This window comes from Silene latifolia, chromosome Y (genome assembly GCF_048544455.1).
Source record: "Silene latifolia isolate original U9 population chromosome Y, ASM4854445v1, whole genome shotgun sequence".
Lineage (NCBI taxonomy): Eukaryota > Viridiplantae > Streptophyta > Magnoliopsida > Caryophyllales > Caryophyllaceae > Silene > Silene latifolia.
In genome coordinates this window covers 278,062,237-278,078,440 of record NC_133538.1, presented here as the reverse complement: position 1 = coordinate 278,078,440, position 16,204 = coordinate 278,062,237, and the positions used below count along the sequence as shown (strand labels likewise).

General features: G+C 39.6%; 1 non-coding gene across 1 annotated transcript; it reads left to right on the top strand.

The window, feature by feature from the left end:
• The first annotated feature begins 13,513 nt into the window (after positions 1 to 13,513).
• On the top strand, positions 13,514 to 13,620 carry LOC141636403 (small nucleolar RNA R71). Its single transcript, XR_012541019.1, has one exon. It is a non-coding gene; the product is annotated as a small nucleolar RNA R71 (small nucleolar RNA).
• Positions 13,621 to 16,204: the final 2,584 nt, after the last annotated feature.

The window sequence follows — 16,204 nt, the reverse complement described above, 5'->3', positions numbered from 1 at the left end:
AATTTTGGCAAAGTACTTATAGTTTCTAAGATTTAGAGCCTTAAAACTGGTGTCATTTATGACCAATTCATGTAGGATTGTGAATAGTTAATCCTTGCATAGCATGTATCATTAATTTGCACATATATGAAATTCAGTTGCTTTTTGCCTACATACATCCGGGTTAGTGGTTGGTGTCACATGCAGGGAGTTGCTTACATTCCCTTTTTCTTTCATTTTTACCCATTTAACTCCACATTTAGCCAAATTTGCCTTTTGACCCTTAACTACATCCAAATTTAGCCTGTCTTGTCAAGCTAGTTTAGTGTATGTTTTTGCGGTATTTTGTCTTTTGATCCGAGTTTCGTTTATATTGTATTGTTTTGGAGTTGGTATATGAAAAATAGGAGGATTATATCATGAAAAAGTTGAAAGTGAAAAAAAAAAGAATTTGAAAAGAAAAGAAAAAAAACATAAAAACCGTGGAAAAGAAAGAGAAAAAAAAAAGAGTTTGATTGTTTACGGTTTTTCCTCCTATGCATTATTTTTATCCTATGAGGAGCATTTATTTAGTTAGTGAGTTTGTGTGCTGAAATAAGGGGCACTTTGTGGGATTTATCTGTATGCATCCCTTTAACTTTAAGGATTATAACGAAATTTATAATGATGAAAACTAGTCATAAAATAAATTGCATAAATAAAATCGTAAAGGATTAAGAAATAACCTTCGGTCCTAGCTTTTATGGCCTATGAACAATATCGCAATGATATTCTCCTATCAGTTGCACCCAAGACGATATGAGATATGCCCTTGCTTCTTGCTAGAATCGATCCCTAAATTTTCTGTAAAATTACTTAGGGTTTTTCATTTTTGTGTTTTTAGATGAGAGGCAAGAATGAGTTAGAAAATTAGGTTAGAAAAATTCTCCCCTTCACTCCCTTTAAACCGTGTATCAGGAGTGATGAGGGTCGATTTTTCTTTTTTTATTTTTCCGGCCCATATGAACCGAAATTAGAGAGATTAATTTCTCTTTTTCGGTTTTTCTACTTACCCAAAATAAGGAGATTAAATCTTCTTATTTTGGTAGTATGCAAAATGTATAAAATGTATTAAATATAAATTGTCATTTATATTATTCCGCATTAACAAGTCTACACACAACAGCTTGTGGTTGATTTATTAATACGGGTCAATAATAATTATTATGACAATATCGTATAATTATCATTTGCTGATTAAATATAACCGATTACATTTAATTACGAATTAACATATTAATTCGTCCAAGCTAACATTATATACATTAATTAAATATAACTTATTATATTCAATTTACGAATTGACAGTTAATTCGTCTCAGCTAATATTATTTAATCGGCATTAAATAATTATCTCATCAACACTGTGACTAACTGTTTAGTCATATAAGGCATCAATGTGATTACATTTCCCTAATCACATCTCTCAAACACATCCTTTAGGTGTGACTTTTAGGGACCAGTTGATCACCGCCATCTGTATGATAATAACGTCAAACTTTCTAGCAAGCCAACCGTTATTAGGTAATCGTTAATCAACTGATAAAATACAAAGTATATCCTTGTGAACCTGTAAGATATTTACAAATGTTATCACACTAATTTGTGGAGGACACAAGCTCCAACAAACTCCCACTTGTCCTCACAAGTGTATGTGCGATAACCGATTCTCATGTCCTAAAATTTCTCCCACTCAATGTAAAACAATTTGCAAAATCCGTATTTACAAAAGGTCGTATTTTACAAGTGATCTGTATCAAGAGTGGTTTCACCAACTAGAGAGTAACTTAACTGATAAACGAATCATCATTCGAGCATGGCCATGCATTTCAGAAACAACTCCTCGTGTGACCCTGAGAAATAACTATACCTGATAAGGGTTGGATATTTTCCTCAACTTGAATCCTGCAGATGTAAGCACAGTATGAAATGACCCAGAAAAAATCTACTTAGCCTCTAGTTATGGCAGACCGTGAGAAAGAAACCAACGTCACCCAAAAACTGCCTTAATCTCAAGAGACAGTCGATAGTCAAAAGAATCGACTCTAGGAACACAATGGATGTCCTATCCACGACTTGGCACCGAATGTTTTTAAACATTTAGGACTCCATTACGTTGTCACAAAAATTTGTCCTACGAGATATCGTTATAATCTCGCATTTGTGATCGATCAGTCAACCGTTTGACTTATGGCTCGTTGAACCCACCATCAATCGACTGCACAATATAATAGCCAGAGTTATCAGCTCATATGGGCGATTACGGACCAAACAAAATATAATTTAATTCAGTTCACTTTGTGGCGTTCAATGTTGTCAGTACAATCCACATGAAAAACAAAATATTATATTAAAACGATGAAGTTATAAATAGTATATGAAAAAAATAATGTATCAAATCCATAATCAACTACTACAACTCAGGAACACGTTTAATTCCCATGGAAATAACGTGCCCTTCGTGCTTATCAAAATTCAACGGTTTAGTGAGAGGGTCCGCGATGTTATTGTTGGAGCTGGTGTCCTCCACAAATTAGTGTGATAATATTTGTAAATCTCTTACAGGTTCACAAGGGTATACTTCGTATATTTAATCAGTTGATTAACGTTTACCTAATAACGGTTGGCTTGCTAGAAAGTTTGACGTTATTATCATACAGATGGCGGTGATCAACTGGTCCCTAAAGGTCACACCTATAGGACGTATTTGAGAAATGTGGTTATAGAAATATAATTACATTGATGCCCAAAATGACTAAAAAGTTAGTCAATGTGTTGATGAGATAATTATTTAATGAAAATTAAATAATATTAAGTTGAGACAATTAATCACAATTAGTAAAATAAATATAATAAGTTATATTTAATTAAATATATATAATGTTAGCTTGGGCGAATTAATCTGTTAATTGTAATTAAATATAATCAATTGTATTTAATATCAACAAGCTGAATGTGTCATAGTGGTAATAGTGAGGGTACACATACCAAGAGGTCATGGGTTCGATCCTCACTAGATGACAATTCAACACATATTATATATTTTTGGAAAAACCAAAAATAAGGAAATTTTTATTCCTTATTTCGGTCCTTATTTCGGTCAACAGTGGCCGAAAATTAGGAGAGTTATTTTCTTTCCTAATTGATTTCGGATTTCGGTCAATATAAAAAGAAAGGTAGAGAATTATTTCTAACCTAATACTTTTTCTGACCTTGCCTCCTCTTTCTCATCACAAGAACACAAAGACAATAAAATTTTACAGAAAATTTTAGATTGATTTCTAGCATAATCAAAGGGTATATCTCAGATCGTCTTGGGTGCAACCAATAGGCGAATACCTACTTTGGTATTGTTCTTAGGCCATATTTGCTAGGACCGGAGGTTAATTCTAAATTTTTTTACTTATGTTTATGTATTTTATTTTATGACCTTAGATCATCTTTGTTAAATCGTTATAATCCTTCATGTTAAAGGGAAGTATACAGATTATTTCCCACAGTTATCATCCGAAGCTATCTTGTCAATCACTATCTCTTCTTGCTCCACGTAATCACGGATCAGGTGAGCTTTCCGATGTACGTGTCTAGATTTGTTGCTAGACTTTGGCTCCTTAGCCTGGAAGATGGCACCTCTATTGTCACAATATATAGTGATCGGGTCATTCGAACTAGGAACTATCGTAAGTCCTTGTAAGAATTGACGCATCCATATCGCTTCCTTTGCTGCTTCCGAAGCGGCATAGTACTAGGATTCAGTGGTAGAATCTACTACAACACTCTGTTTGGAACTCTTCCAGCTGACCGCAACACCATTAAGAGTGAATACAAACCCGGATTGAGATTTTGAATCATCTCGATCCGTTTGGAAGCTAGCATCTGCGTAACCGATTGCGCATAGCTTAGTATCGCCTCCATAAGTCAATACCCAATCCTTAGTCCTCCCTAGGTACTTGAGGATGTTTTTGACAGCTATCCAGTGTGTTTCACCTAGAGTCTTTTGGTACCGAATCGTCATACTCAATGCATAGCCACGTCTGGACGTGTGCATATCATGGCATACATGATTGATCCTGTTACAGATTCATAAGGAACACGACTCATGCGCTCAATCCCTTCAGGCGTCGTGGGTGACTGAGACTTGCTCAACTGCATCCCAGACGTTATTGGAAGGTTCCCCTTCTTGGAGTTGGTCATGCTGAACTTCTCAAGAATCTTATCCAAATAAGACTCCTGACTCAGTGATAATGTCCGTCGTGATCTATCTCGGTAGATACGGATTCCCAAAATGCGTTGTGCCTCACCCAGATCTTTCATCTGGAAATGGTTTTTCAACCATTCTTTAACCGAAGATAAGAGAGGAATGTCATTCCCAATCAAGAGTATGTCATTAACATACAAAATCAATAATACAATCTTGCTCCCACTCGACTTGATATATAAGCATGGTTCCTCGACCGATCGTGTGAAACCATACTCTTTTATCACCTGGTCGAAACGATGATTCCAACTCCGAGAAGCTTGCTTAAGTCCATAAATGGAACGCTTAAGCTTGCATACTTTCTTAAGATGTTCAGGATCTATGAAACCTTCGGGTTGCACCATGTACAACTCTTCCTCCAAATAACCGTTTAAGAAGGCGGTTTTCACATGCATTTGCCAAATTTCATAGTCATGAAATGCGGCAATCGCTAAGATTATCCGAATGGAACGTAGCATGACTACAGGTGCAAAAATCTCATCATAATGCAATCCGTGCACTTGAGTGAAACCTTTTGCCACTAGTCGTGCCTTATAGGTATCTGGTTGCGCGTCTACAGAACGCTTTATTTTGTAAAGTCATTTACACTGTAGAGGTTTTACCTTATTAGGTAAATCAACGAGATCCCATACGTCATTCTCATACATGGAGTCCATCTCGGATTGCATAGCTTCGAGCCATAGCTTTGAGTCGGAACAGGCTATAGCACCTTTATAGGTAGCGGGTTCATTACTCTCTAGGAGTAAAACGTCATTCTCCTCGACCATACCAATGTATCTGTCCGGAGGATGAGAGACTCTACCCGACCTCCTAGGTTCCTCAGGAATATTAACCGTATCATCAGTTGGAGGAACAACTTCCTCCATCTGTTCCTCGGTTGTTGGTTCTGGAATCTCCGACAGCTCGAAGGTTCTATTACTTTTCTTGTTCTCGAGAAATTGTTTCTCTAAGAACGTCGCACAAGCCGCAACAAAAACTCGATGTTCGGTAGGCGAATAGAAGTAATGACCAAATGTTCCTTTTGGATAACCTATAAAGTATGTCTTGACCGATCGCGGGCCGAGCTTATCCTCGTGTCTCCACTTGATATAAACCTCGCAGTACCAAACCTGAATAAAGGACAAGTTAGGGACCGTTCCCTTCCACATTTCATATGGAGTCTTGTCGACAGCTTTAATCGGACTTCGGTTAAGTATAAGAGCAGCTGACAAAAGAGCAAAACCCCATAATGAATCAGGCACTACCGTGTGACTCATCATGGATCTAACCATATCAAGTAAGGTTCGATTTCTCCTTTCGGACACACCATTTAATTGAGGTGTTCCAGGTGGAGTTAACTGCAAAACGATTCCACAGTCTTTAAGGTGTTGATCAAACTCATTTGAAAGATATTGGCTACCCCGATCTTAACGGAGTGCTTTAACCTTTCTACCCAGTTGGTTCTCAACCCTGTTCTGGTATTCCTTGAATTACTCAAAGGACTCACTTTTATGCTTCATCAAGTAGACATATCCGTATCTACTCAAATCGTCCGTGAAAGTGATAAAATATCTATAGCCATCTCTAGCGGTAATTGACATAGGTCCACAAACATCAGTATATATGAGTTCTAATAGGTCACTAGCGCGCATTCCAACACCTTTGAAGGAAATTCGAGTCATTTTGCCAATGAGACATGATTCACACGTGCCATATGTAGAAAATTCGAATGCGGGAATAGTCCCATTATCGACGAGTTTCTTTACACGTTTCTCAATTATGTGTCCCATTCGACAATGCCATAGATAGGTTTGATCTTTGTCACCAACCTTTAATTTCTTATTATTCACGTGTAATACTTCCGTGGTTTGATCTAAGATGTAAATTCCATTCATGCAAACTGCTTTGCCATAAATCAGTTCATTGAAAGAGAAAATACAGCTATTATCCTTTATTAAAAATGAAAATCCGTCTTTATCAAGTACGGAAACTGAAATAATGTTCTTAGACAAACTGGGTACATAGTAAGAGTTATTTAAAAATAAATCAAAACCACTAGGGAGTTGGATTACATATGTTCCCTTCGAGACAGCAGCAACTCTAGCTCCATTCCCGACTCGCAGGTCCACATCACCCTTTTCGAGAGATGTGATGTTTCTTAGGCCTTGCAAATGATTACACAGATGAGAACCACAACCACTATCAAGTACCCAAGTTCCGAAACTTGCATGGTTAATCTCAATCATATGAATATAAGATGACATACCAACAGGAACGACGCGGCCTGCTTTAATGTCCTCACGGTACACGGGACAGTTCCTCCTCCAATGTCCAGTCTTGTGACAATGGTGGCACTCAATGTCACCGCCCTTGCTCTTTGCCTTGCCCTGTGAGCCACTAGTCTCACAGGGCCCACTCTTACCGTTTCCTGGCTTCTTGAATTTCGGCTTTCCTACAGTTAGGTCGCCTGGAGCTTTGCCCTTACCTTTACCCTTGTTGGAAATCGTGAGAACATCCTGCTTCATGCTCCCACTCAATTTCATATCCTTCTCGGTCTGTACGAGAAGGGAGTGTAGCTCATGAGGACTCTTTTTCAAGTCATTCATGTAATAGTTCGCCCTGAAAAGGGCAAAACCATCGTGAAGAGAATGAAGCATTCGGTCAATGACAATGCTCTCACTGATTTTGCAATCAAGTGCCTCCAATTTCTCGACATTCTCAATCATGTTAAGAATGTGTGGGCTAACCGGTTGGCCCTTTTGGAGTTTCGCATCAAAGAAGCGACAGGTATGCTCATAAGTAACGATCCTCGGTGATTTTGAGAACTCGTTAGTGAGCGTGGTGAAAATCTTGTTCGCACCTTGGGCAATGAAGCGTCTCTGGAAATTGGTTTCCATTGCAAAGATGAGTACGTTCTTTATCGCACCCGCTTCCATAACGAAATCACTATAAGCAAGTGACTCGTTAACTACCGCATTGGGGCCTGAGTTTACCGGTATTGGCTCAGTTAGGTACTTGAGCTTACCGTCAGCAATGGCAGCATTCCGTAGTGCTGCCTCCCAGTCCGCAAAGTTGGAACCATCATTCTTCAGTCGCGTGTACTGATTCATGTTGTCCATAAAAACTTTCAGCCAGGACTCGCGTCCAAGTGTGGCACTTGGCATTGGGATTTTGTTATTGATACCCGTCGTTGTGAGTACCAAAAATAAGATTTATAATTTCCTATTAAGACTAACCTAGGCTAGTGGTAACAGGGTCGAACCACAAGGAGGCGAATGTAATTAATAGCTGTCTAAATTCGGTCTAAGGTAACAATAAGGTGGGGGTTGATTGGATTTGGTCTATAGCTAAGAGTGATAAAAACTGTAAACTAAATAAACGGATTAAAATAGATAAGGAAGGGGTACTAGGATGGTCGGTTCGTTATAGCTTCGGCGGCAGCATACTAAACAGGTCCAAATCGAACACATGTGAGGCGGGAAAACAAGAGGTCCTCTCGGTCCACTCTTAATAGATAGCATCTTTCAATCTCGCTATAAGTCCCTAATATCACTAATACTGACTCTCGTCCTGAAAAGTGACTAATAATCTAAACTTTACCTATCTTTCGATCTCAGCACAGTTTAGTCATTTTAATTGGTGATCTAACAACTTTCTCTATCTTTCGATCTAATGGGTCAGTCATAAATTAAGCATCTAACTGGTCGCAGGCATTCGATTCGTTAAATACAACATTAAAATCAATTAAAACAAAAGGTAACCTCACGTGGTCAGTCGATCGACCAGGTATGGCAGTCGATCGACCGACACGCGATTCATCAAATTAATACTACGCCGCCTACGCCATAATTCCCCTACATCCTAGCACAATTGATTTAGCTACTCATGGCTATGGCAAAAATAACAATAATATTGACGATAAAGACTACTGAATTCATTCTAAAAATAGTAGAACAAACAATTAACATAAAGCGATAAAACGGTTTCGGGAACCTAACTAGCAATTCTATGTTAACAACGAAATAAAAGTGAATCGAAATAAGGCAGAAGGATACCGAGATTGCAGAGGAATGATTAAGAATAAGAACGAAATTCCAATGCTAAAACAATATTCCGAACCCTAATAACTGATTGTTACTGTGTAAAACTTAGATAAAAATCGGATCCCTAAAACTGGTGTTCTAAGTTACGTTATATAGCAAACATACGTAACACTTATTATCAAAACCTAAACTCAATGGGCTTGCGCATCCTCGGTCTTTTAATTCTCGTCTGGGATAGCAGCTTGGTCGATCGACTAAGCATGGCGGTCGATCGACTGCTCTTCAGTGTACAGTAGCTTTTGGAACCCGCAGGTTGGTCGATCGACTAATGGTAGTGGTCGATCGACTGCTTGAGCTGCTACTTGACTTCTATAATCTCGTGGATTTGTCTTTTGGGCCTTGGATTGCGCACCATGCTCGTTCCTTAAGCGAATACTTCACGTCAAATGCAATGCAGGATACTCGGGGACGGATTTAGCTCAATTTCCGTTGAATTCTTCACATTTCTGCAATAAAGTACAAAAACACGAAAGTAGACGGAAATGGGGGAAATGGTAGCATAAACTACATGAATGAGCTCTAAAATGCGTGTAAAATGGGATGTAAAACATCATATAAAAGACACGCATCAAACTTCCCCAAACCAAACCCTTGCTTGTCCCCAAGCAAGAACTAGACTCGATCTAATGACCTAATGGAACGAGTTCAATCTCAGAGCGAATTGCAACATGTAAAGCCTAAACCATTTTAATGCAATAACCAACAATCAATTAGCAACTATGAATCATGCAACCGAGTTATGAAGTCGTTAAAAACTGCTGAACCGTCAACCATAGAGACTTATCAAATTGGACTCTCACGGGTCGCTCAAATCACACATAAGCACAGGTGAATATATAAGAGGATAGAAAGAATTCATTTTGTACAGACTCTCACCTAACTACGACCCATAAGAACATGCCTGCAATCTAATATGAAAATGATCTCTACAACCGTACACATGCATTCCAACCAAACAAATGACCATGACACATGCCGAGGTGTATATATGGATATGTGAGGTAATGGGTAAGAAGAGGCAGAACATTTATGGAAAAGTGGAGGTACAGGTGATCAAGCTAGTACCAAAACGGAACCAAATGGCAACATCCAACTTCTTGCTCAAAAATCAAATGAAACGGTGCTATAGCAAGCACAAATCTCACAATCTCCAGGTATAAAAGTAATCAACTAACTCCCCATAAGATATGAATAAAACATGGGAGCAAAAATCGCCAAAAGATAAGGATTTGAATTATGCGAATTTGATTTCTTTTCTTTCTCACGAACCTCGGTCGATCGACCTATTATGCCAGTCGATCGACCGCTTCAACAGTACAGAACCTCTTTTTTCTCTTTCTTTTTGAATCATTTTTTTCTTCTCTTTTTTTTTTCTTTCTTGTCATTCTCCCAACCAAATCTCAATAAGAGCATTTACCACCAAAAACGAAGTAACAATCCCAACAACTAAGACTACTAGCTTGACAAGGGACAAGCTAAATGTAGGATGTAGTAAATGGGACAAAAAGGATATTTTTGGCAGTGTGGAGTTCATGGGCAAAACGAATAAAGGGAAACCTCTACCACATGTGTCAACGAACCACAAACCGAATGCATACAGGTATTAAGCAGATTAAGTTCATATTTATGCAAATTGATTTGACACGTCTCATAAAGAGTACTACTCACATCCTAGATAAACTGGTTATAGATGTCACCAGTTATAGGCTTTAAATCTCAGAAATATGATGTAGTTTGCCAATTTTCTAAGTCAAGTCTCAAGTTCAGCAAGAAATTAACGAAAACTCGTAGATATGCACTTATATGATTCTACTAATAACATGTTAATCAAGCAAGTCTTAGGCAAAACAGGTGCGAATGCAATGTCATCCTTGAAATACTACCGTTCCGACTCAACCTATATGCTAAAATAAACGTGCATTTTATTTGAATTTTTTTGAAATTTTTTCAATTTTTTGGATTTTTGAATATAAGAATGAAATAAACAATGCAAAACAAAATGTAAACGTGAATGCAAGCAAATGATATGCGACGCAAAACCCTTCCCCAAACCAAATCGCACAATATCCTCATTGTGCAAAATCATGTAATGAAGAAAAGAGAAATGGGAATTTGCGAGAAAGTAAACAAATAAAAATGACATGAAGTGGAAATCGGGAACACACAAGACTTTAAGCGCAGCAAAGGAAACCTCCCCAAACCAGCGTGAGCTAGGAGGTTTCAGTAGCCAGCAGTGCTACTAATAAGTACCTGAAAAGACAAACAAAGTACCACGCATAAAATCGAGAAAGACAATAATGAAGCGGTATTATGTGCATAATTGAGAAAAGAAGAAATAAATAAAATGACGGAAGATAAAGTGGAGTAGAAAACTCCCTCAATTCCGCAAATCGACCAAACATAGCAGGAGAGAGGTCGTAAACAGGTACAGCAGTGCAGGTCGGTCGGTCGACCACATAGCTCAGTCGATCGACCGAGGTGAAAGGAACAGTAGCTCCTGGAACCTGCAGACCAGTCGATCGACTATATAGCCCAGTCGATCGACTGGGAATACTGCTGTAACTTCTTATTTCTTCGTATTTGCTCAATTACTTGAGCTAAAGAGGTCTAAAAACCTGCAAATGCACAATAATACGCGCCCAAAATTGCGCAAAACCCAAAATAAAGTCTAAAGCGTATAAAATCCTAAGCAAGCAAAATAAAATGCGAAGTTTCGCGCACACAAAAGCAATAAAAAGTGTCTAACAAAAGCAAATAAAAAGTTTGGAAAACATGTGATCAACTAGTAGTTGATCAAGAACGGCCACGGAATGGCCCACTTCGTCGGCTTCTGGATACTAGAGGTAGCCTCAACGGTGCTTATCTTATCAGCTGCACCCTTCTTAGCTTCCATGTCCGTATGGCTCAACGGGTCAACACTTTCATCATCTCCCCAGTCAATGACCTCTTCAGACTCGTCGAAGTCCAAGTCGGACTCACTTGCCTTGACCGACTCGTCATCAACTTCCTCATCGGTGGCATAGCTAAGGCAACCAAGACCTCCTCGTGAAATGATTGGCTTCTTTGCAGCTGGAGTGACTTGTAGTTCTTCCTTCCCCAAACCAGCTCCTGCAACATCAGAAATAGACAAATATTCCTCCAATTTGCTCCCAATATGGGGCGGAGGGGTTACAACAGGAATAGAGATAGGCATATCAGGAAGCACAAAGTACGATTTTTTGTCAGAAACCGTATTACAAGTCACAGGCAACATGGGGTCCTTCTTCTTAGCAGGTTGGGCAAAGACAATAGAATGCTTGCCTACTTTAAAAGTCAAGGTTCCTAGACCAACATCTATGACTGCACCAGCAGTGTGCATAAATGTCCTACCCAAAATAATGGGAATGTGGGCATCCTCAGGCATGTCAAGTACAACGAAGTCGACTGGGAAGAAAAACTTCCCTATTTGGACAGGGATGTCTCTAAGACTCTTATTGACTGGACTGCAGATCAGTCAGCCATCTGTACTGTCATATCTGTCACTGCGAACCTAGTCAATTTGAGCTTCCTATCTAGACTCAAAGGCATGACGCTTATACTAGCTCCTAAGTCACATAATGCCTTCTCAATAGAGAAGGTACCTATATTGCAAGGAACAGAAAAGCTACCCAGGTCCTCTAGCTTATGGGGTGCAGTGTGAGACAAATAAGAGCATGACTCTTTGGTTAATGTGACAGTATGCACATTTTCAAGTGACTTTTTCTTAGACAAGAGTTGTTTCATGAATTTAGTATAGGCAGGCACTTGATTAACTAACTCAAGGAACGGTACTTGTACATTCAAGCTACGAATAACTTTTTCAAATTTATTGAAAGATACCTGTTCCTTCGTCGGCACTAGTCTTTCCGGATATGGGGCTGTAAGAAGTAGCTTAGCCCTCTCCTCTAAATCGCGCATGCCGGTATCCGTGGACTTAGGCTGGAAGTCCACTACTTTCTCCTTGTTGAAGCTTGAACCCTCTTCAGACCGTCTCAAATGTGAACCGTTGATCGACATCGGGTCGTACTTCGGAGCCGGGACTGACCCATCAGCACTCGGGTCTTTCCCAATATTTTCGGATCGACGTGCCCGAAACAAATGATCCCTCAAGTTGTCGGGCATCGGAGGACGAAAAATATCACTATCAGCAGCGATCTTAGTCGATCGACCAGTGATGTCAGCCGATCGACTGAGATGAACAGGACCAGAAGCTTTTATAACCCGCACTTTAGTCGATCGACCGGGTATGTCAGTCGATCGACTGATATACCTGGTAGACGCCTTTTTCTTTCCTGTGCTCGTTCCAGCTTTGTTTTGACTCGGTTTTGCCTCATCTTTCGCAGTGGCATCCTCGACCATAGCAGGCCCCTCCAGGGTAGACCCACTCCTCAAAGTTATGGCATTTAGGGTCTCTTTCTGGTCAGTTTGAGTCGGTAAGTGTCCCAGAGCTCGAGTGGTACTCTTGCTAGCCAATTGAGCAATTTGGCTCTCTAGCATCTTAATCCCGGCCTCTCTAGCTTGGGACTCCTTCAAAGAATAAGTTCTTCAACTCGGTGAACTCGAATTTTGGGATTGTTGTCTTCTTCTTGAGGAATATACGGAGGTTTTTGATATGGTTGTTTGTGAGGGGGCACATAGGCTTCTTTATTCTTTGCTTTGTGTGGAGGTTGAGTCGGATTCGGGACATTCGCTACTCCGCCTCAAGTTGGGGTGGACATTCGGCTCATAGTACGTGTTTGTCTGCCTATAGTGTTGAAAGGCGACAAGACTCAAAGGGGACAAACAATTCTCCGAGACATGCCCCTCGGCTCCACATCTTCTACGAGACGAAAGGACCGTCTCAAAACAAAGATTAACATGGTACATCCCACCTTTAGAAGCTCCTCCCAATTCATATTTGTCAAACCTTGCAGTGAGAGCTTCTAGTGCAGCAACAGAGGAAGATTCAGCAGCTCTCCTCTAGTTTCCTCTCGAATTCCCATATTCAGCCTTATGAGTGGCCAAATCATCGATGATCTTCTACCCCTTAGTCTCTCCCATGTTCTCAGCAAATCGGCCATTGGCTGCAGCATCCAAAATAGCCCTCTGATCGTCATATAGCCCATTATAAAACTGGTTGCAAAGACTCCATTTTTTGAACCCATGGTGTGGTATGGTTCGCACCAGTTTCTTGAAACGGACCCATGCTTCATGAAAGTTCTCATCAGGCCCTTGTTTAAAGCTCGTGATCTGAGCTCTAATGGCATTCGTCTTCGAGGCAGAGAAGTACTTTTTGTAGAATGCCAGGGCTAAGGAATTCCAGTCGGTGATCCCATGAGCAGCTCGATCCAGATCTCTATACCACTCCCTTGCAGCATCACGAAGGGAGAAAATGAACATGGTCTCCTTGATCTGGTCTTGGGTCACACCGGCCGGCGGGGGTATAGAGCAGTAATAATTAATAAAAATCTCCATGTGCTTGGCTGCATCTTCATTTGCATCTCCCCCGAACTGCTTTCTCTCAACCAGATTAATATAGGAAGGCTTTGGCTCGAATTTTCTCGCCTCCCCAGGTAGTTCGAATCCTTTGTAGAGATTCGCAGCTGTCGGCTCTGAGTGACTAGCAATGGTTGCTTCTTCACCATGACTGGAATTTACGGAGAAGTGACTGTCTCAAATTGAAGAAGTAGAGGCAGGAGATGTAGGTGGATCTCCTTCGAACAGAGCGTTCTCTTAGTAGCTTGACAGAGTACTCAGCTCTTCCTTTGTCGGTAATACCCTTTGTGATCGTCTCAACTCGCGCAAGGATTTCTCGATCTCAGGATTTAATGGTACTAGTTCACCACCCTGTGACCTGCGCATAAGAAGAAACTACAAAAAGAATATAAGAAAAGTTTAAGGAACGGAAGTCCCTTAAACTAAAGAAAGACTAAATAAAAACAACTAAAAATTAGAACAATTGCCTCCCCGGCAACGACGCCAAAATTTGATACCCAACGTTGTGAGTACCAAAAATAAGATTTATAATTTCCTATTAAGACTAACCTAGGCTAGTGGTAACAGGGTCGAACCACAAGGAGGCGAATGTAATTAATAGCTGTCTAAATTCGGTCTAAGGTAACAATAAGGTGGGGGTTGATTGGATTTGGTCTATAGCTAAGAGTGATAAAAACTGTAAACTAAATAAACGGATTAAAATAGATAAGGAAGGGGTACTAGGATGGTCGGTTCGTTATAGCTTCGGCGGCAGCATACTAAACAGGTCCAAATCGAACACATGTGAGGCGGGAAAACAAGAGGTCCTCTCGGTCCACTCTTAACAGATAGCATCTTTCGATCTCGCTATAAGTCCCTAATATCACTAATACTGACTCTCGTCCTGAAAAGTGACTAATAATCTAAACTTTACCTATCTTTCGATCTCAGCACAGTTTAGTCATTTTAATTGGTGATCTAACAACTTTCCCTATCTTTCGATCTAATGGGTCAGTCATAAATTAAGCATCTAACTGGTCGCATGCATTCGATTCGTTAAATACAACATTAAAATCAATTAAAACGAAAGGTAACCTCACGTGGTCAGTCGATCGACCAGGTATGGCGGTCGATCGATCGACACGCGATTCATCCAAATTAATACTACGCCGCCTACGCAATAATTCCCCTACATCCTAGCACAATTGATTTAGCTACTCATGGCTATGGCAAAAATAACAATAATATTGACGATAAAGACTACTGAATTCATGCTAAAAATAGTAGAACAAACAATTAACATAAAGCGATAAAACGGTTTCGGGAACCTAACTAGCAATTCTATGTTAACAACGAAATAAAAGTGAATCGAAATAAGGCAGAAGGATACCGAGATTGCAGAGGAATGATTAAGAATAAGAACGAAATTCCAATGCTAAAACAATATTCCGAACCCTAATAAAAACTGAATGTTACTGTGTAAAAATTAGATAAAAATTGGATCCCTAAAACTGGTGTTCTAAGTTACGTTATATAGCAAACATACGTAACACTTATTATCAAAACCTAAACTCAATGGGCTTGCGCTTCCTCGGTCTTTTAATTCTCGTCTAGGATAGCAGCTTGGTCGATCGACTAAGCATGGCGGTCGATCGACTGCTCTTCAGTGTACAGTAGCTTCTGGAACCCGCAGATTGGTCGATCGACTAATGGTAGTGGTCGATCGACTGCTTGAGCTGCTACTTGACTTCTATAATCTCGTGGATTTGTCTTTTGGGCCTTGGATTGCGCACCAAGCTCGTTCCTTAAGCGAATACTTCACGTCAAATGCAATGCAGGATACTCGAAGACGGATTTAGCTCAATTTCCATTGAATTCTTCACATTTCTGCAATAAAGTACAAAAACACGAAAGTAGACGAAAATGGGGGAAATGGTAGCATAAACTACATGAATGAGCTCTAAAATGCGTGTAAAATGGGATGTAAAACATCATATAAAAGACACGCATCAGTTATTTCCAGGCATTTGTTGTAACAGTATTATCAAAAATAATCGTGTTCTACACTGCAAAAAGAAGAATAAAAATAATAAGCATGTGCATCGTTTTGATTTTAAGTCTAATGATCTAATGTCATAACGCGAAGACTCAAGCATTTATACAATTGACCTCCCTCAAGAATTATATAAATGATCCCAAGACTCAATTATCTGTAAATTGATAAGCCAACCTTTTGGCTAATTCTACTGTTAGAATTCTTGGTCGATAAATTTCTGTAAATTTTATCTTTAGTCCATCATAATCACGAGAAACTCTTCGGACTATAATGTTGAGATAAACTAAGTCAACACAAACTACTTACTCAACGTAGAAG